Here is a 21995-nt window from a genome sequence, read left to right as displayed (position 1 = left end):
ATACTGTATACTAATGAGAGTTCCCTACTGTATAAGTAGGGAACTCTACTTAATGCAATGTGGTGACCTAAATGGGAAGGAAATCCAAAAAGGAGGGGATATATGTATATGTATAGCTGATTCATTTTACTGTACAGTAGAAACTAACACAACATAGTAATGCAACTATAATACCATAAAAATTAATTAAAAAAAAACTTAAAGTCACTTTTCTACAATACTAGGAAATAACTAACACATGAATATATTATAATGTGCCCTTCTTTGGAAAATCAGTCTAGCTAATAAACAATTATAATACAACCTCAGGTATGTATAAAAGCACTCATTTAATCCTCATAACAGTACAGGTTCTGCTATTTTAAAAAGTCTGAAAAACACTGGAGGAAATTATTCCAGATTTAAGAATAAAGTAAATATCTACATGGAAATTTCTGTAAGTGGCTCCAACTTTTCTAAGATTTTAATTTAAAATCAAGATTCCTGCTTTCGGGGAAAATATAGATAATTTCAACTTACATTCTAGGAAAGCAAAGAATCATACTTGCTCAGGAAGTGACTCAACCATCAGAATGCCTTATCTTACTGCCTGCAATTTCTTATTCCGAATACAGAATCTGTACCAGAACTGTCATTTCCTTTTCTACATCTAACTCATTGTTTGTAGCTTAAACAATTCCTTTTGAAGGCCTCTTAAGTTTAAGAAGTTCAAATTTGGATTTTTTTCTACTCTTCTACTTAAGGCTCTCTTAATTCTTTCTGGATCTTAACTGAGCTAAAAAAAAAAAAAAGTTCCTATAAACATCATCTTCTTAGGAAAAAAAAATTCCTTAAGTCTGCAGCTCACCATCCAGGAACTGTCAAACATTAACAGATCAGCCCACATACATGCAAGCTAAGGAAGAAATAGCTTGCAGAATCCTACTTCTTGTTAACAATGCTTAGAAAGGAGGAAGTATGGACCATTTACTAAAGACATGTCACTTACAGCAGTACAGAAGTTGCCCCATTTCTTTATAATGAAAATGACAGTTTGTTGAAGAAAAAAAATCCTTTCTATTTTTCTAAGTTTCTTTAATAAGATGACTGATTTCTGCAAGCTGACTGTTCCACAATAAATTTAATTATTAAGTGTACTCCACAGTGAAGAAAACAACCCCAATGCAGATGCCTCAAGTGGTGACAATGTTGTCTTGGAAAATAAATGCTGTTATCATTCAATATCTGCAAAAAATAAATCAGCATAGTGTAGGTCAAACAAGTCCTGCATAATTGTGAACAGTCTGCAGCCTCATTCACCTCTTTGCTTTTAGATGACTTTTTGCTAAGCTGAATGCAAAATCCCCAAGGAGCACAAGGAACAGGGCCCTCCCCCGTGTCTGGTTGCCATCTGTTCTCAGCGTGAAAAGAAAGGCTTCAGTCTGAAAGGGCAGGGCCTGGGATACAGATGGAGGTGCTATTCCATCAGGCCCTCTTCCTGCCTCTGCTCCCAGAGAATGCACCACTCTCACTGAGACCAAACACATTCCCGTCTTCTCTGCAACTCCACTTCCAAAGGAAAGTCTCTGCTGACAAGCTGTACTTCATTTCCAAAGCTAGAAATCCTGGAAGAAGAAACTGAAGTCTAAAAGGAAAATGAAATCATCCTTACATCTTCGTAATGCTATCTATTTTTCTTTACATTTTAATAAAAGTTGTAACAGGAAGAAAATTAAATGACTATTTTTTTATTTTTATTCTAAAAATGAAAAGCCCATTCTAGAAATGCAAATGTTCTTCTACTAAAGTGGAAAAACTGTTAAGAGCCAGAAGTATTTCTGATCATGTGTGACCACAAACCATGAATAAACATAGACTGTGTGGACTGTGAAGCAACTGTATATCTTAACTTGAAAGTTCCTGGGACACACCAACCCTCAGCTGCCTTGTGTTTTGGGCGACCAGTTCTTTTCTAACACCACAGTATGCCTCATCTTCTGCAGAGACCAACTGGCATCTCCAAAGACCTCCCTATTCACTATTCTAACAGTCCTCAGTGAGCTTTATCCCAAGCCTGCTCCTCTAGAGGAACCAGGGCAATGTCAAGGGCAAAAAGCACAGCTCTAAAGGACAGCAAATGTGTGCATTTTCCACCAAGTGGAAACATACAAGGTCTTCAAGGGAAAGTAGAAGATAGCACTTTAGTATTCAAGATACTCAGGAATTCAAAATTCAAACTGCTGCCAATTAGTCTTGGCTAAAGCAGACAAAGTTTAGAAAACCCAATTACCAAGCCATGGCAAAGCCCAGAAATCTGTCATTATAAGAACATTTTCAATCAAGCCAAAACCATTGAGTAAAACTAGAAGAAAAAAACAAAACCGGATGTATGTGTGTGTGGTGGTAATGCTGGGGTAGGAGGTAGGGAGAGCTATGGGGACTAGTCTCTTTTCTTTTCCTGGAAGCTGTTCCATGACAGATTGTTATAAATAACACAATCTGGCAAACAATTTCCTACAGAAAGGAGAAAGAAAAACACACTTACTCTCCTGGAAAAAAACTGTCAGGGCAGTTTTTTACCATGCTTTTACCCACGCAGCACTTCCACAAACAATGGCTATGATCCAAATCACCACCCTACACTCCACCCCTGCCCATACGGAACTAATGAATTCAGCTACTTGGTGTGACTGTGAATGGTCACAATTTACATTACCTATGTGGTCCAATCCCAATCCAATCCCCAAGAGTAGTTTGGTGCTTTAATAATTACTGATGGCTAACTACAACGGAGACCTCACTATGCTCAATTCTGGTTGAAATACTTGGAAAAGATTCCCAGTCTGCAGTCCCCAAAGTGTTCAGCAAAGAGCCAACTGCCACTTTGTTTTTACTAAGGTTTGACCAGCAGGTGCAGGAAGGAATTACCAACTTAATATGTAAATAAGAAATGTGATAATCCTTAGGCTTAGAACGAAATATCCTTCCTCTGCTCCTTAGCTTATAGTGTCACCACTATCTAGGATATGAAGACAGAAAGCTGGCCATAGCCTAGGGCTGAAGTCTTCTCTTTCCTACCCAGTACCCCTTCCTCACATCTCACTGATCCCAAGTCCTCCTCTTTTATTTCCACTGCACTGTCTTAGTTCAGGCCTCAAAATATTTTTCCAGTCTTTTTTTTTTTAACTTAAAAAAATTATTTATTTTTGGCTGTTTTGGGTCTTCGTTGCTGCGTGTGGGCTTTCTCTGGTTGCAGCAAGCGGGGGCTACTCTTTGTTGAGGTGCACAGGCTTCTCATTGTGGTGGCTTCTCTTGTTGCAGAGCATGGGCTCTAGGCACGCGGGCTTCAGCAGTTGTGGCTTGCGGGCTCTAGAGCACAGGCTCTGTAGCTGTGGTGCACGGGCTTAGTTGCTCCGCAGCATGCGGGATCTTCCCGGACCAGGGCTCGAACCCGTGTCCCCTGCATTGACAGGTGGATTCTTAACCACTGCGCCACCAGGGAAGCCCTTTTCCAGTCTCTTAACTGGTCTCTCTCACAGCAGTTTTCCCATATTCTAATCCATACTCCAATTTCCACTGCTTATTTAATTTTTCTGCTTAAAGACACCCTAAAATAGTGTTCTCCAAACCAAAAAATAAAAATAAAAAAAAGATAAACACCTATCCACTTATTCCCACTTAAAATATTTATTTAAAAACACACAAATCGGGACTTCCCTGGTGGCACAGTGGATAAGAATCCGTCTGCCAATGCAGGGACACGGGTTCGAGCCCTGGTCCGGGAAGATTCCACATGCCATGGAGCAACTAAGCCCGTGCACCACAACTACTGAGCCTGTGCTCTGGAGCCCGTGAGCCACAACTACTAAGCCCGTGTGCTGCAACTACTGAAGCCCACACGCCTATAACCTGTGCTCCACAACAAGAGAAGCCACTACAATGAGAAGCCCACGCACCGCAACAAAGAGTAGCCCCCACTCACCACAACTAGAGAAAGCCCGCACGCAGCAATGACGACCCAATGCAGCCAAAAATAAAAAAATAAAAAAAACCCCAAAACACACAAATCACTATAAATGATATAATATGCTCTTTCTATAACATATATAAAAATAGATTTAAAAGAAGAGATAAAATTAAAAAGAACTAGATACTCTAATTTATTTATTTATTTATAGATGTTCTAATATCTACCTCTGGAACTCCATCCTGCACACCCTCTGGCTTTGAGAACACTCCATTTTGGAGATCATTACTCCACAGGATTGAGTTCAAATTGCTTAGCATGACATTAAGCGTCTTCAAAATATGACTTCACCTACCTAATTCAGCCTTCTTTCTCACAATCCTCCCTCCACATAGTTAATGTTAATTTGCTAGAGTAAACTGCCAAGAATGCATTCCCTAGTCTCTCTTTCCACCCCACCACACATTCATCAATCAAGATTCTGGTCTTGTCACAATTATCAGAAAGGGAAGAGCCAATATATTATCTCATCTAGAGATGAAGTCTTTTCTGATCCATTACTGACCTCAAATCACTAAACTGGATTACAATTTTTTTCCCATCTAGACTTCGAGCTTCATAAGGAGCTCTTTTACCTTTGTATCCCCAGAGTTCAACCTGCTACGGGCAAACAAAAGCATCAGTAAATGTTGGCACACTTCCTGTCACCTCCTTGTCCTTGTTTAAAGTTGACTCAAAGATTGAAGACCTAAATGTAAGACCGGACACTATAAACCTCTTAGAGGAAAACATAGGAAAAACACTCTGTGACATAAACCACAGCAAGATCTTTTTGACCCACCTCCTAGAGTAATCAAAATAAAAACAAAAATAAACAAATGGGACCTAATTAAATGTAAAAGCTTTTGCACAGCAAAAGAAACCATAAACAAGATGAAAAGACAACCCTCAGAATGGGAGAATATATTTGCAAAACGAAGCTACAGACAAAGGATTAATCTCCAAAATATACAAACAGCTCATAGAGCTCAATGTCAAAAAAACAAACAAACGGGCTTCCCTGGTGGCGCAGTGGTTGAGAATCTGCCTGCCAGTGCAGGGGACACAGGTTCGAACCCTGGTCTGGGAGGATCCCACATGCTGCGGAGCAACTGGGTCCGTGAGCCACAGCTACTGAGCCTGTGCTCCGCAACAAGAGAGGCCGCGATGGTGAGAGGCCCGTGCACCGCGATGAAGAGTGGCCCCCGCTTGCCACAAATAGAGAAAGCCCTCGGACAGAAACTAAGACCCAACACAGCAAAGGTAAATAAATAAATTAATACACTCCTACCCCCAATATCTTCTTAAAAAAAAAACAAAAAAAACAACCCAATTAAAAAATGGGCAGAAGACCTAAATAGACATTTCACCAAAGAAGACATACAGATAGATGGCCAAGAGGCATGTGAAAAGGGGCTCAACATCAATAATTATTAGAGAAATGCAAATCAAAACTACAATGAGGTATCACCTCACGCTGGTCAGAATGGCCATCATCGGAAAATCTACAAATGACAAATGCTGGAGAGGGTGTGGAGAAAAGGGAACCCTCTTGCACTGTTGGTGGGAATGTAAATTGATACCACCACTGTGGAGAACAGTATGGAAGTTCCTAAAAAACTAAAAAGAGAACTACCATACGACCCAGCAATCCCACTACTGGGCATATACCCTGAGAAAACCATAATTCAAAAAGGGTCATGTACCACAATGTTCACTGCAGCTCTATTTACAACAGCCAGGACATGGAAACAACCTAAATGTCCAATGACAGATGAATGGATAAAGAAGATGTGGTACATATATACAATGGAATATTACTCAGCCATAAAAAGGAACAAAATTGGGTCATTTGCAGAGACATGGATGGACCTAGAGTCTGTCATACAGAGGGAAGTAAGCCAGTAAGAGAAAAACAAATATCATATATTAACGTATATATGTGGAATCTAGAAAAATGGTACAGATGAACCTATTTGCAGGGCAGGAATAGAGACACAGATGTAGAGAACGGACATGTGGACATAGCGGGGGAAGGGGAGGGTGTGATGAATTGGGAGATCAGGACTGACATATATACAATACCATGTGTAAAATAGATAGCTAGGTGGAACATGCTATAAAGCACAGGAAGCTCAGCTCAGTGATCTGTGACAACCTAGATAGGTGGGACGGAGCGGGGGTGGGGTGGGAGGGAGGTCCAAGAGGAAGGGGATATAGGTATACATATAGCTGATTCACCATTGTGCAGCAGAAACTAACACAACACTGTAAAGTAATTATACTTCAATAAAAAAAAATCAACAAGAAATCAGTATCTAAATCATACAAGGAACTCTGGCAAATTCAAGTTTTGCTTTTAGAATTTTCCAGAATTGTTTTCTGAATATAGTTGATCCATGGTTGGTTGAATCTGTGGATGTAGAACCCACAGATATGGTGGGCCACAAGTGGATGTTGTAACTTGCATGAACGTTGAAAACATGCTAAATGAAAAGAAGCCAGACGTGAAAGTCCACATACTGGATGATTCCATCATATGAAATGTCCAGAACAGGGAAATCTACAGAGACAGAAAGTAGATTAGTGGTTGTTTAAGGTGAACGGGGAGTGCGGGGTGGGGGTGGGGGGGGAGAGTAATAGTGAAACGGCTGGGGCTTCTTTTTGAGGTGTTGAAAATGTTCTAAAATTGAGTATGATGATGGTTACACGTATTTGTGAATATACTAAAAACCAGTGTGTTGTACATTCAAATGGGTGAATTGTATGATATGTGAATTATATTTCAACAAATATACATTTTTGTTTAAACAAGCAAAAAAAAAATCCTTTTTTTTTTTTTTTAAATTTTGGCTGCGTTGGGTCTTCGTTGCTGCGAGTGGGCTTTCTCTAGTTGTGGCGAACGGGGGCTACTCTTTGTTGTGGTGCGCGGGCTTATCATTGCAGTGGCTTCTCTTGTTTCGGAGCATGGGCTCTAGGTGTGCAGGCTTCAGTAGTTGTGGCTCGCGGGCTCTAGAGCGCAGGCTCAGTAGGTGTGGTGCATGGGCTTAGTTGCTCCACAGCATGTGGCATCTTCCCGGACCAGGGATCAAACCTGTATCCCCTGCATTGGCAAGTGGATTCTTAACCACTGCACCACCAGGGAAGTCCAAAAAAATCCAATTTTAGATGTTTAGAAACATCAGACTTTCTGACAGAGCTGAGTACCCTTTGTAGATATTGTGACTGTTTGGAGTTAGGACAGGGATCACAGAGGTAATTTGGCAGCTTCCTAAAGCAATGAGGCAGGGAACGAACCTGCTGCCTCCAAAGAAGAAAAGACAGAGATATTTGAAAGGAAAGAAATCAGATGCTGCTGTCCTGGACAGCATGGCTAGAGGGTGATATGCTACACTTATAATTTTAAAATGTAGGTTCAATACTTATAGTCATAACATTTTTAGTTGATTCACCTTCCTACGTTAAGTTTTCCTCTTCAGTATAGAACAAATAGAAGAATTCTACTCATCTTTCCTGTGTGAAACTAAAAACTAACTGAGAATGTGTTAATTTCTGTTAAATGAGTTCTACATAAAAATGCTGGTCACTTCCCTTCCAGGATTTAGATATCTGTAATTTAATTTTAATCTCCAAATGCACTGACATTAATAGAGAAATAACAAAAGCTTTTTGTTCTCTCAAATCAAACCTTCGCTTTGAAATAACTTATTATTCTGAATTTATATTAAATAATTTCATTCTTTTTCTTCATGTCAGACACAAATACTCCACAAGATAAATGCATCATTGCCTCATTTCAGACCACAGAGTATGCTCTTACATTACATATTTTCTGCCTGTAACTTGAATATTAATTTTTATTTATTTATTTATTTTTAGCTGTGTTGGGTCTTCGTTTCTGTGCGAGGGCTTTCTCTAGTTGCGGCAAGCGGGGGCCACTCTTCATTGTGGTGCGCGGGCCTCTCACTATCACGGCCTCTCTTGTTGCGGGGCACAGGCTCCAGACGTGCAGGCTCAGTAGTTGTGGCTCACGGGCCTAGTTGCTCCGCGGCATGTGGGATCTTCCCAGACCAGGGTTCGAACCTGTGTCCCCTGCACTGGCAGGCAGATTCTCAAGCACTGTGCCACCAGGGAAGCCCTTGAATATTAATTTTATCCTGAAGTATATGACACAGAAATAGTGTCTAGTTTACTTAGAAACCAGAAAGCTCGGAAGATCAGCAGAGGGCTGTGAAAGAGGGGAGTTTATAACAATATGAGAAACAGACAATTAACTAGTTAAAAAAAAAAGAAACTAAAATCAAGGTTTTATCACCCCCCAAAGGTAACTTCTAAGATTAGATATGTTTATTTTTCCTATTAATTCCACATGTGACTTTGATAAGTCATTCCCTCTTTGGGCCTCAGTTTCCTCATCTATAAGATGAGAGGGCTGTACCAACTCTGAAGCCCTTCATGGCATAAAACTGTATTATTACAAGGGTCAAGCTATTCTTAATTCTTTATCTACAGCTAGGCTCTGGGTTCAGTGGCATTAATGATGGTGGTGACCCTAAAGTCCTGAGTTTCTAATCCACTTTGGGAATCATGAGGAAAGATTAAATCATGTTAAGTATAATTTTTTTTAAATATTTTATTTATTTATTTGGTTGTGCCCTGTCAGTTGCGGCAGACGGGCTCCTTAGTTGTGGCATGCATGTGGGATCTAGCTCCCTGACCAGGGATTGAACCCAGGCCTCCTGCATTGGGAGCATGGAGTCTTAACCACTGCGTCACCAGGGAAGTCCCTAAGTATAATTTTGAGGCTCAGCACATTTAATTAAACTTGAATTCTTTCTGCACAACATGGGGAATATAGTAAATATTTTATAATAACTATAAATAGAGTATAACCTTTAAAAATTGTGAATCACTGTATTGCACACCTGTAACATATACTATTTATATCAGCTATATTTCATTAAAAATAAATTAAAATAAATAAATAAACTTGAATTAATTCGAAAGGAATAATCCATGTATGGCATGCATGGCAATTCTCAGTTAAGTCAGTTAGGCACAAAAATCCAGAATCAGGTAACCATTCCGGTTAAAGAGAATGCAACAATCCAAGTTAATTCATTAAAGGATGTGTCTCTGAACACCTTTTTAGCAACAGCCTGACTAACCACATACTTTTAGAATTCCAATCCATAAAGATTCCAGAAACTAGTTACACTCTACCTGCTACTGTCAGTTCAACTGGTTCTCTAAGGCTATGCTACCTCTAAGTTGATGGCAAAGACAAATAACTTAAAATTGGACAGCATTTTACCATTTACAAAGCTCTTACATATACTTTATTCATTTAATTCTAAATTCACGTAATTCTAAAACATCAATATAGTTAAACTCATTTTACAGACAAAAAAATAGGCTCAGAAACACTATGTGATCTGCCCCTTTGCCATCACATTGCCTTCCAAAATACACACACACACACACACACCCTAACAATAATAGTGGTGCTAAACGAATCTATGTCCTCTTTATACATACCCATGTTACATTTAAATTTGGTCAGGCATCTTACTATTTAAAACTAAATCATGCTTAATGAAAAACTAGAAGATAGGTTGTATTTCAAAATAATATGTATGATACTTGAAAACTGTAAAGTACTGTATGATTATAAGACTTTGCCTTTATTGAAATTAATAAATCTGTGATCATTTTGTAATGCATAAAAATACCAATCATTATGTTGTACAACCTGAAACTAATATGATATTGTAAGTCTATTAATTATACTTCAATAAAAAATTAATAAATCTCTTACAATAATGACTTCCAGATCATAGAATGTAAATAATACCACTGTGACTTGCACTGTTCAGACCACATTTCTGAACATCACATTCTGAAAGAGACACTGACAAATCACAGAGGTCAGAGGAAGTTACAGGGATGCTGACAGGTCTGCAAATTATGGGAACTAGCAATCCTTAAACAGGAGAAGAGAAGAACTTGGGGACCCAATAACTGAAAGGCTGCCACTGGAAGAGGAAGATCGTGTGTTTTGATTGCTCAAGGACAGAATATGATTAAAAAGTAGAAATTTAAGAGGAGCACTGATGAGTGCTCCTGGCAGTCCAGTGGTTAAGACTTTGTGATTCCACTACAGGAGGCACGGGTTTGATCCCTGGTCAGGGAACTAAGATCCCGCATGCCGCATGGTGTGGCCAACAAAACAAAACAAAAAAGAAGCAGTGATGAGTTCAACATTACAAAAAACTTTCTGATATCTAGAAGCTCATGAGAAATACCCATTGGAGGTTTTCAAACACAGCCTAGCATAACCTCCATGGGAATAGATTCTTGTGGAGGGTAAAAGATTAGATTAGATGTCTAATGCTAAGGTCCTAACAGTCTATCACTCTTGATTATAAAAGAACCGAAGGAATTGTTTAGGACATTTTCTCTGTCCTTCATACTGTCCTCCAACCAAAGGGCCCAGAGATGGAGTAAGTAAACTCCTTACTCATTATCATTTCCAGGCCATTTCTCTCACTCCATTACCCCAGTTCATGACATGAAGCACATGACAACAGACAAAATCACCTACTCCTCCTCGTTGCAGTCAGCTACAAAACTCCCTTGTCACCCTTCTCCTTTAGAGACTGTGAAAGTTTTAAGTAAAGATGTTAGATTGAAGAGGCACAACTATATTTCCCTTTCCCAAAACATCAATGGAATAATAGTAACAGGATATTTTAAATGGGCATAAATGCCCAAAAACAGGAAAAATGGGAGAGAATACAACATTGAAAACAATGACTCCTAAGTCAGTCGTAGGAAAACTGAGAACCAACTCAGTTTATACCAGACTCCCCAAAAGGCTCAGAAATTGATATGAGTAGAAAGCTGGGAAGGGAGGGGTTAAAATAAAAAGGCCCTTTGAAAGATCCCTCTTTTCTACTCTGTGCAACCCAACTACTGCACAGGTCCCACCGCGGTAGATAGCTGAAGAGAATAAAATAGAGGATATCTGGACTGGGGAAGAAGCATAATCACAGCTGGCAGTAGGGAGAGGGGATGGACCTTAGAGAAAAGGGGGGATTTAAAAAAGAATATATACAGGATTCTGAGACACCCACTTCCTCTCCCTGCCCTGACCCTCATTCATTTCCTAGAATGCCAGTAGAAAGAGAAAAAACCTAAAGATACAGATGTAAGAGATTCCCCTGAAAGAGCCCAACCACATTACCATATCACCCCCTACAGTGAAGCTCATAGTCGACATGCTCCATCCATACACAAAATTTGAGCAAAAAGATAAAAAAATGGAAAATATGAGAGGAAAGATAAGAAAATTAGAATACCAGTCTAAGAGATCCATTATCAGAATAGTAAGTTTCCAGAAAAAAAAAAAAAAAACAGAAAAAAATAGATAAGAATCATCAACAAAATGATTTTTTAAAGTTCCCCTAAACTGAAGGATATGAATATCCAAGTTGAAAGGTTTCACTGAGTGGAGGGCTCACATGGATAAAACAGATTCACATGAAAGTACATCATCATGAAATTTCAGAACACTTGGGACAAAGAGAAGATGATACAAATTTCCAGAGAAAAAGGTGATCAGATTCAAAAGATTAGTAATTACAAAAGTTTAGGACTTAACAACACTGGAAGGTAAAGACAATGGAGCAATGCCTTCAAAATTCTTAAGGATCAGCTTTTCAACTGAGAATTCTATACCTTGTCAAACAATCAAGTATGAGGGTAGAATAAAGAGATTTTTCAGGCATGCAAGGTCTCAAAAAATTTAGCTCCCAAACAAATTTTGTTAGGAAGCTCTAGTATGTTTTTCAGAAAAACAAGGGAGTAAACCAAGAAAAAGGAAAATATGGATTCCAGGAAATTGAAGAAAAGAGGCAAAGTAAATCCTCATGATGGCGAAGGGAGATGACAGAATGATAACTACACACACACCAGGCATGGAAGGCAATCACTACTACTCTGGGAGAGACTTCTTTAGGAAGATTAAATTGACAGAATAGCTGAGGAGTCTAAATATCTTGAGAGACGATTAGACAACCAGTAAAAAGTTGGGGTTAATCAATAAATTCATAGAAAACTAAGCATAGGAGAGACAAGCTATGATTATTACCTTGCAGGGAAAAAAATGGTGTGGCAAAGGAAAAAAATTGTAGATGACCACAAGGCTCAGCAGTTTACACGGTCAAACTACATAGTCAAACACTAAATATTGATCTTCCAAAATTACAATATAACTATATTAGAAGGAGCAAAATCCTCATCTGTCATAGTAGGGAATCAATAAGTAGTGTCTAAAACAGAAAGTAACCACTTAAGCATGTTATTTAGAGATACAAAGGTAAAAGGCAAAATAATTAGCTAAAAGAAGAGAATGTGATTACCTTTATCGTAAAGACTATGGGGAGAGGGTGACAGGGGACTAAAATTTTTAGGGACAAACTCTGAACTGCTGAACTCTTTAAATGATGTGCACACATAACTTTGATAAATATTTATTAAGATTTAAAAAAAACTACTTTAGAACTATCTTCCTCTCTTTCATTCCTTCTTTTATTACCTCAGTAATTTCAACATCCTTATGTTAGATTTCCTTGACCTCACTTCTGATTATTTTTTGCTCCACCTCACTCAACCATTTTGTCATACCCTATTCCTTGGCATTACCAATAACTGCACTATCTCCAAAGTCTCATTTTAAAATATCCTATTAATTCATAAAACACACACATATTGAACCCTTAATATGACCAGGTACTATTTTAGGGGCTAGAGATATGGCAGTGGACAAAACAAAAATCCCTGTCCTCACTGAGCTTACATCCTATTCTCTGACCACCACCTTCCCCTATTTTTCCAACTCACTTACTTTGGTACTCTGAATCCAGCAATTCTGATTCTAACAGGATCCTTGATTCATTCACTACACTGATTTTTCACATCCTCGTTCCCCTGCTGACCTCACTTACACAGCTTATGGTGGTCAATCACTATAATTACTCCCTTATATACATCTTTGCCTTCCTCACCACTCTATCCCTTGTACTCATCTGGCAATGCTCCAATGTTGGATAAATCCCAGCTCTTTGCCTACTTTACACCTGAATCCAAGAAGCTGAACACAGGTGGAAAAAACTCATAACAGTATTTGCTAGACTTATTTTATTTATTTTATTTTTAAATTTATTTATTTATTTATTTTTTGGTTGCATTGGGTCTTCGTTGCTGCGCGTGGGCTTTCTCTAATTGCTGCGAGTGGGGGCTACTCTTCATTGCAGTACGTGGGCTTCTCATTGGGGTGGCTTCTCTTGTTGCAGAGCACAGGCTCTAGACACGTGGGCTTCAGTAGTTGTGGCTTGCGGGCTCTAGAGCGCAGGCTCAGTAGCTGTGGCACAGAGGCTTAGTTGCTCTGCGGCACGTAGGATCTTCCTGGACCAGGGCTTGAACCCGTGTCCACTGCATTGGCAGGCAGATTCTTAACCACTGAGCCACCAGGCAAGCCCTCTAGTAAATTAACTCTTACATCCTCTGAGATGATTTCATATCTTCTCATCCTTCCTTAAAATTTCAATAATCTTCTCCCTTCCTTACTCTTAGCTGGTGGCTTCACTTCTTATTTCAATGAGAAAACAGAAGCAGCGAACATCTTTGTGGCAAAAAGTTAACAAATGTACATGCATTACATATTACATATTCTGTCTGTAATAATGGATTAACTGTCTCTCCCCCAATCTAAGGCAAACCTACCCACTTGCACACTGGATCACATTCCCTCTAATCTACTCGATAAATTTCATAAGGGCAGGGACTTCGTTTTATTCACTGTTCATCCCAAGAGCCCAGCACAGTGACTAGTATATTGTAGCTAGGAAAAATATAGTTGAATTGAATAGCTGAATGCTTTCTTTTCTCTGTCATCAATTTCCTCCTCTTCGAGATCATTCCCATCAGCATACACATATGCTAAAATATAATCCATCTTAAAAAAAAAAAAGAATGCCATTTTTATAAGCTAAGCAAGGGAGTATTTCTATCACACATATTCTTTTGTAGATACGAAATATTTCATTCTGTCCTAATTTTCTTCTCATCTCATATCAAAATTTCTCAAAACAGCTGTCTCACTGTCTCCATTTCCTCTTCCTCCTCCCCTTCTCTCTAATGAGGCTTCTGTCCCTATCACTCCAGCAAGGGTGTAAGTCATGAATGCATCTTGCCAAATTCTTAGCTCTCATTTTACTCAGCTTCTCAGTAGTATTTGGCACAACTGATCACTCCCTCCTTGATTCACTTTCCTCACTCAGCTTCCATGACATCTTAATTTCCTGATTTTTCTGTCTACTTCAGTGGCCATACTTTCCTAATCACTTCGGTTTGTTCCACCTCTGCTTCGTGGTATCTAAATACTGGGTTCAGACTTAGGCCCTCTTGTCTTCTTCTGCTACACACACTCCCTAGATGATTTCACACTGGCTTTAATTAATTAATTTTATTTATTTATTTTTGGCTTCATTGGGTCTTTGTTGCTGTGCATGGGCTTTCTCTAGTTGCGATGAGCAGGGGCTACTCTTTGCTGCGGTGCACAGGCTTCTCACTGCAGTGTCCTCTTTTGTTGTAGAGCACGGACTCTAGGCACGCGGGCTTCAGTAGTTGTGGCTCACGGGCTCCAGAGCACAGGCTCAGTAGTTGTGGCGCACAGGCTTCACTGCTCCACGGCATGTGGGATCTTCCCGGACCAGGGCTCGAACCCATGTCCCCTGCATTGGCAGGCGGATTCTTAACCACTGCGCCACCAGGGAAGTCCCGACATTGGCTTTAAATACCATTTAATTTGTTGATGATCCCCAGGTTTGTATCTCCAGCCCTGACTTTTTCATTATTATTATATTTGTTATGGTGATCAGTGATCAGTAATCTTCGATGTGACTTTCGTAATTTTTTGGGGGTGCCATGAACTGCACCCATTAAGATTGCAAACAACAGATAAATGCTGTGTGTCTTCTGACTGCTTTACTAACTGGTCGCCCTCCCCTACCTCGGACTTCCCTGAGACACAACAATATTGAAATTAGGTCAATTAATTAATAATCCTACAATGGCCTCTAAGTGTTCAAATGAAAGGTAGAGTTGCATGTTTCTCACTTGAAATCAAAAGCTAGAAATGATTAAGCTTAGTGAGGAAGGCATGTCGAGAAGTGAGACAGACTGAAAGCTGGACTGTTGTGCCACAGCCAACTTGTGAATGCAAAGGAAAAGTTCTTAAAGGAAATTAAAAGTACTAATCCAGTGAACACACGAATAAGAAAGTGAAACAGGCTTACTGCTGATAAGGAGAAAGTTTTAGTGATCTGGATAGAAGATCAACCAGCCACAACATTCCCTTAAGCCAAAGCCTAAGCCAGAGCAAGGCCCTTACTCTCTTCAATGCTATGAAGGCTGAGAGCGGGGAGGAAGCTGCAGAAGAAATGTTTGAAGCTAACAGAGGTTCATTCATGGGGTCTAAGGAAAGAAGCCGTCTCCATAACACCAAAGTACAAGGTGAAGCACCAAGTTAACCAGAAGATCTAGCTAAGATAATTAGTGAAGGTGGCTACACCAAACAACAGATTTTCAATGTAGGTGAAATAGCCTTATATTGGAAGACGATGCCATCTAGGACATTCATAGCTAGAGAGGAGAAGTCAATGTCTGGCTTCAAAGCTTCAAAGGACAGGCTGACACTCTTGTTAGGGGCTAATGCAGCTTTAAGTTGAAGCCAATGCTCGTCTACCATTCCAGAAATCCTAGGGCCCTTAAGAACTATGTTAAATCTACTCTGCCTATGCTCTACAAATGGAACAACAAAGCCTGGATGACAACACATCAGTTTACAACATGGTTTACTGAATATTTTAAGCCAACTGTTGAGATCTACTGCTCAGAAAAAAAAAAAGATTCATTTCAGAACATTACTGCTCACTGATAATACATACACCTGGTCACCCAGGAGCTCTGATGGAAGTGTACGGGATTAATGTTGTTCTCATGCCTGTTAACACAACATCCATTCTGAAGCCCATGGATCAAGGAGTCATTTTGACCTTATTATTTAAGAAATACATTTTGTAAGGCTATAGCTGCCACAGACAGTGATTCCTCTGATGGACTTAAGCAAAGTAAATTGAAAACCTGGAAAGGATTCACTATGCTAGATGCCATTAAGAACATTCATGATTCATGGGAGGAGGTCAAAATATCAATATTAACAGGAGTTTGGAAGAAACTGATTCCTACCTTCTCGGATGACTTTGAGGGGTTCAAGACTTCAATGGAGAAAGTAACTGCAGGTATAGTAGAAATAGCAAGAGAACTAGATTTAGAAGTGGAGCCTGAAGATGTGACTGAATAGCTACAACCTCATGATAAAACTTTAATGGATGAGGAGTTGCTTCTTACAGATGAGCAAAGAAAATGGTTTCTGGAAATGGACTCTACTCCTGGTGGAGATGCTGTGAATTGTTGAAATGACAACAAAGGTTCAGAATATTACACAAACTTGGTTGATAAAGCAGCAGCACAGTTTGAGAGGATTGACTCTAATTCTGAAAGAAGTCCTACTGTGGGTTAAATGCTGTCAAGTAGCACTGCATGCAACAGAAAAATTGCTAGTGAAAGGAAAAGTCAATCAATGCGGCAAACTCCACTGTTGTCTTATTTTAAGAAATTGCCGCAGTTACTACACCCTTCAGCAACTATCACTCTGATTGGTCAGTAGCCACCAACATCAACGCAAGACCCTCCACCAGCAAAGATTACGACTTGCTGAAGGCTCAGACGATGGTTAGCATTTTTTAGCAATAAAGTACTTTTAAAATTAAGGTATGTACATTGTGGTTTTTTTTAACATTTTTTATTTCTTTAATGTTGTATCTATTTTATTTATTTATTTTTGGCTGCACTGGGTCTTCGTTGCTGCATGCAGGCTTTCTCTAGTTGCGGCGAGTGGGGGCTACCCTTCATTGAGGTGCACGGGCTTCTCATTGCAGTGGCTTCTCTTGTTGTGGAGCACAAGCTCTAGGTGCGCAGGCTTCAGTAGTTGTGGCACATGGGCTCAGTAGCTGTGGCGCACGGGCTTAGTTGCTCTGCAGCATGTGGGATCTTCCAGGACCAGGGCTTGAACCCGTGTCCCCTGCATTGGCAGGCAGATTCTTAACCACTGTGCCACCAGGGAAGCCCCTGTATATTGTTTTTTAAGACATAATACTATTGCACATTTAATAGACTACAGTATAGTGTAAACATAACTTTTATGTGTACTGGGAAACCAAAAACTTCATTGCAATATTCACTTTATTGTAGTAGTCTGGAACCGAACCCTCTAAGGTATGCCCGTACAGTTTTATTTTCCATTAAGCAGCTGAAGTAATCTTTTAAAAGCATAAACCACATGATGTCACTCAATATCCCCCAAAGGTTTTCCAACAGAGAATAAAATCTAAATTCCAAATTCTTACTACAGTCTATAAGATCCTTTATGATATGGTTCTTACCCAACTCTCAGGCCTCATATGCTACCATTCAACTACTTAATTACTGTGCTCCAGTCACACTAGTCTTGCTGCTTCTCAAACATACTAAACTTATTCCTACCTCAGGGTCTTTGCTATTCTCTCTGCGAGGAAAGATCTTATGGCTCACTACCCTACATCATTATGGTTTCTTCTCAAATATTATCTCCTGTCTAAAAGAGCTCTCCTTCCTCCACCACTTTTTTTAATTGAAGTATAATTGATTTACAATGTTGTGTTAATTTCTGATGTACAGAAAAGTGCCTCAGTTATACACATAACTGGGTGTACACATATATACATTCTTGTTTATATTCTTTTCCATTATGGTTTATCCCAGGATACTGAATATAGTTCCCTGTGCTATATAGTAGGACCTTGTTGCTTATCCATTTTATATGTAACAGTTTGCACCTACTAACCCCGAATTGCCAGTCCATCCCTCCCCCACCCCCCATCCCCCTTGGTAACCACAAGTCTGTTCTCTATGTCTGTGAGTCTGTTTCTGTTTCATAGATAGGTTCATTTGTGTCGTATTTTAGATTCCACATATAAGTTTGAAATATATATTTGGTATATGTCTTTCTCCTTCTGACTTACTTCACTTAGTATGATAATCTCTAGTTGCATCCATGTTGTTGCAAATGGCATTATTTTGTTCTTTTTTATGGCTGAGTAGTATTCCATTGTATATATGTACCACATCTTATTTACCCATTCATCTGCTGATGGACATTTAGGTTGTTTCCATGTCTTGGCTATTGTTTCCTCTGCCACTCTTTAACCCCTTATCAGACATTTTTTTAAAAAAAATTTATTTATTTACTTGGCTGTGCCGGGTCTTAGTTGCGGCATGCGGGATCTTCATTGCCGTGTGCGGGATCTTTTAGTTGCAGCATGTGGGATCTTTAGTTGCAGCATGCAGGTTCTTTTTAGTTGCGGCATGTGGGATCTTTTAGTTGCGGCATGCAGGACCTTCAGTTGTAGCATGCAAACTCTTAGTTGCAGCATGTGGGATCTAGTTCCCTGACCAGGGATCAAACCCGGGCCCCCTGCATTGGGAGTGCAGAGTCTTAGCCACTGGACCACCAGGGAAGTCCCCTGACTTTATTTTTCTTCTTAGCACTTGTTATCACCTGAAATTATTTATTTATTGTTTCCTTATTTATTATCTCTCTCTCTCTCCTTAAAGAGTAACGCCATGAGGGCAGGGATCTTGTTTATCTGGTTTACCACTGTATTTCTAGAATAGCACCTGGCATATAGCAGGTGTTCAATACATATTTGTGAATAAATGAAAAATACAAATATTTTATAGATGAATTAAATGCAAACTTGGAATGGACTTGTAATATCATCAAAGGTGACATAGCTAGTAAGTGATGGAACAAGAATTAGAATCCAGGTCTACCTGTTTTTGTGAAAGTCTGTATTCTTTTCACTATGCCATCCTACCTCTTCAATAAAATAAAAGAAAATAATCCTCCCTCTGGGATAACCTGCTTGGGGTACAGGGCCAGCCATGTCAGTAAACGTAAGGCTTCGTGGGAACTTACAGATGTAGATAAAGTGAACACCAGACGGCCAGTGTTATGATCTCTCTGGTCTACAATCACTGAATCTCATCCACTCACTCTTATACTCACATAAACATCTGTGTCTATATGAAAGGAGTAAGAAGCTTGTTCCAAATGTTTACAAAGAGCTTACCTCCATCTGTCATTCATTAAAAACAAATATTGAGGGGCTTCCCTGGTGGTGCACTAGTTAAGAATCTGCCTGCCAATGCCTGGGACAGGGGTTCAATCCCTGGCCCAGCAAGATCCCACATGCCGCGGAACAACTAAGCTTGTTCGCCACAACTACTGAGCCTGTGCTCTAGAGCCCGCGAGCCACAACTACTGAGGCCCATGTGCCTAGAGTCCGTACTCCACAACAAGAGAAGCCACCGCAGTGAGAAGCACACGCACCACAACGAAGAGTAGCCCCCGCCTGCTGGAACTAGAGAAAGCCCATGTGCAGCAACAAAGACCTAACGCAGACCTAACGCAGGCAAAAATAAATAAACAAATTTATTTTAAAAAATCCAAAACCAAACAAAATTGAACATCTTCTCTATGACAGGCCCAGACATGGTTCTTATTCTGCAGTCTAGTGCAGGGAGATGATGATTTAACAGATAATTTAAATCCTCTGTGTGATTACAGAAAAATGGTGCTAATCCAGTCTTAGAAAGCTAGGGAAAGCTTGCTGGAGCAGATGATACCCAAGCTAAGAGCTGAAAGAAGGTTGGGTAGCTACAGCCTTCTTCAAATGAACTCTCTGGTCATGATGACAGAATGCTTACTGACTACCCACAAATTGTACATATGGGTCCATTTCACTGGTCAGGCTATGGTGTTACATTATAATTCAGAGCAGGATAGGTGGCCCAACCAAGAGTTTCAAAAAACCTAAGCTATGTGGGCTGCTTGTCACCCAAAGGTAAAGAGAGTTTGTGATGACAGCCTGGGCTTTCTATCATAATCCTAATTATCACATTTCCCCCCTACCCTACAGCCCTCATTCCACGAAAGTTTCCCTACAGAAGGAAAGAGACTCAAAGGAATCAAGCTCACACAGAACTTGCAAGTTTTCTTGCTACCAAATGTGGCATAGGGCTGTAGAAATCCCATCCCACAGACCAGAGTTCCAACAAGGGTAAGATGAAAGCATTTCAAGCTTGTGGACACATATACTAGATTAGTACAGTCAAGAGAAAAGCTCCATCGAGATTTCCCGGAGAGGGTATGGGAAATGGAAAAAAAGGTTCCAAAATTCCCTCATCTAACTTTTTTTTTTTTTTTTTTTTTTGCGGTACGTGGGCCTCTCACTGTTGTGGCCTCTCCCATTGCGGAGCACAGGCTTTGGACGCACAGGCTCGGTGGCCATGGCTCACGGACCTAGCCACTCCGTAGCATGTGGGATCTTCCCAGACCGGGGCACGAATCCCTGTCCCCTGCATCGGCAGGAGGACTCTCAACCACTGTGCCACCAGGGAAGCCCCCTCATCTAACTTTTTAACTTCTTTCTGTCGTAACTCCTGGGGTTTTCACTATGCCACCAGCAGGCTCACCGGAGGCATCATCGAGGATACACTGAGGCCCTCCCAGGCAACCACAGCCTACCAAAGCAGTCATAAGAAGGAAAGTTATCACTTAAAAAACTCTTCAAGCAAGTTGGGGCCAAGCTCTCAGATCTTCCCCTGACCAAACTGTACTCATTTTTTTCAAGCAGATAGAAATCTGCCAAAAACAAATCCTTGGGCAAAATGAAAGGTTCCAGGAAAGAATGACAGAGATTTGTAATTTGATAAAGACATCAAGCACTCAACTGAAGACAACTTGCACCTAGCTTGCACCTAAAAATAGCACATATGCTCAGTCTTTCTAATAAGCTGTCTCTCCAATGGGGATCTCATCAGCATAGTTTGTTCTTTGTTGTAGCATGTTAGCTGTTTCATAAGACATGTGACAATAATTTTTTTCCTACATCAAAGGACTTAAATAACTAACTAAAGGACTTAAAAAACGAATGTGTTGGTATCATTATCCCTATTTTCCTCATTGTGAAACTGAGGCAGGGGGTAAATGAGGTCTGCCTGACGCCAAAGAAAGATTCCTGTCTAGATTTGATAGAAAATTATCAGCTCCACAATCCCTAAGTTAAGAGAAGCCATGAGACCTGCAATATAAGATAAGTGCTTTAAACACAGGCTACAGAACTCCATTATAGATTTAGTCTGCTGAGGCCTCTTAAATATACTTCACTAACCTGTTCCCAAAACATGTATCTAAGGAATACACTGTTTCTAAAGCACAAAAATGGCACCATTGGCCACTTACTTCAGACAATCAGAGGAGCATCTAATGTAAGTCAGGCTCAATGTCCAAGGAGTCAGCCAGCTTTGCTTTATGTGCTGATCACAGATTGCATCCTTACTTCCTGCACAAGAGATAAGAGATCTTCTTGCTCAAGAAGAGCCAGGTTTCTTGCTCATATGGTCTAGACAGGATAGAAAGTCTCCCTACAACACTGAATCTCCCTCCACTTAGAGAAAGATATCATCGAGCAAAAGCAGCACTCTTGGAAGACAAGGATACAACATAGTTCCTTGAGTCTTGTTAGGAGATTTGCTAATTTTTAAATGTTTTACACAAAAATATTTATTTAAGAGTTCTAGTGCTTCCCTGGTGGTGCAGTGGTTAGGAATCTGCCTGCCAATGCAGAGGACACAGGTTTGAGCCCTGGTCCGGGAAGATCCCACATGCCGTGGAGCAACTAAGCCTGTGTGCCACAACTACTGATCCTGCACTCTAGAGCCCATGTGCCACAACTACTGAAGCCCAGGTGCCTAGAGCCCGTGCTCTGCAACAAGAGAAGCC

At 40.1% G+C, this 21995-nt stretch overlaps 1 protein-coding gene across 3 annotated transcripts in view; it reads right to left on the bottom strand.

Annotated features, from left to right (window-relative positions):
• The window catches only part of EIF2B3 (eukaryotic translation initiation factor 2B subunit gamma), a 156422-nt gene that overhangs the window by 100593 nt on the left and 33834 nt on the right, over positions 1-21995 (bottom strand). The gene's annotated exons all lie outside the window — the stretch shown is intronic.

The sequence above is a fragment of the Tursiops truncatus genome, chromosome 1 (assembly GCF_011762595.2).
Source record: "Tursiops truncatus isolate mTurTru1 chromosome 1, mTurTru1.mat.Y, whole genome shotgun sequence".
In the NCBI taxonomy this organism is placed as follows: domain Eukaryota; kingdom Metazoa; phylum Chordata; class Mammalia; order Artiodactyla; family Delphinidae; genus Tursiops; species Tursiops truncatus.
The sequence above is the reverse complement of the archived record's forward strand: the minus strand, read 5'-3'. Positions and strand labels throughout refer to the sequence as shown.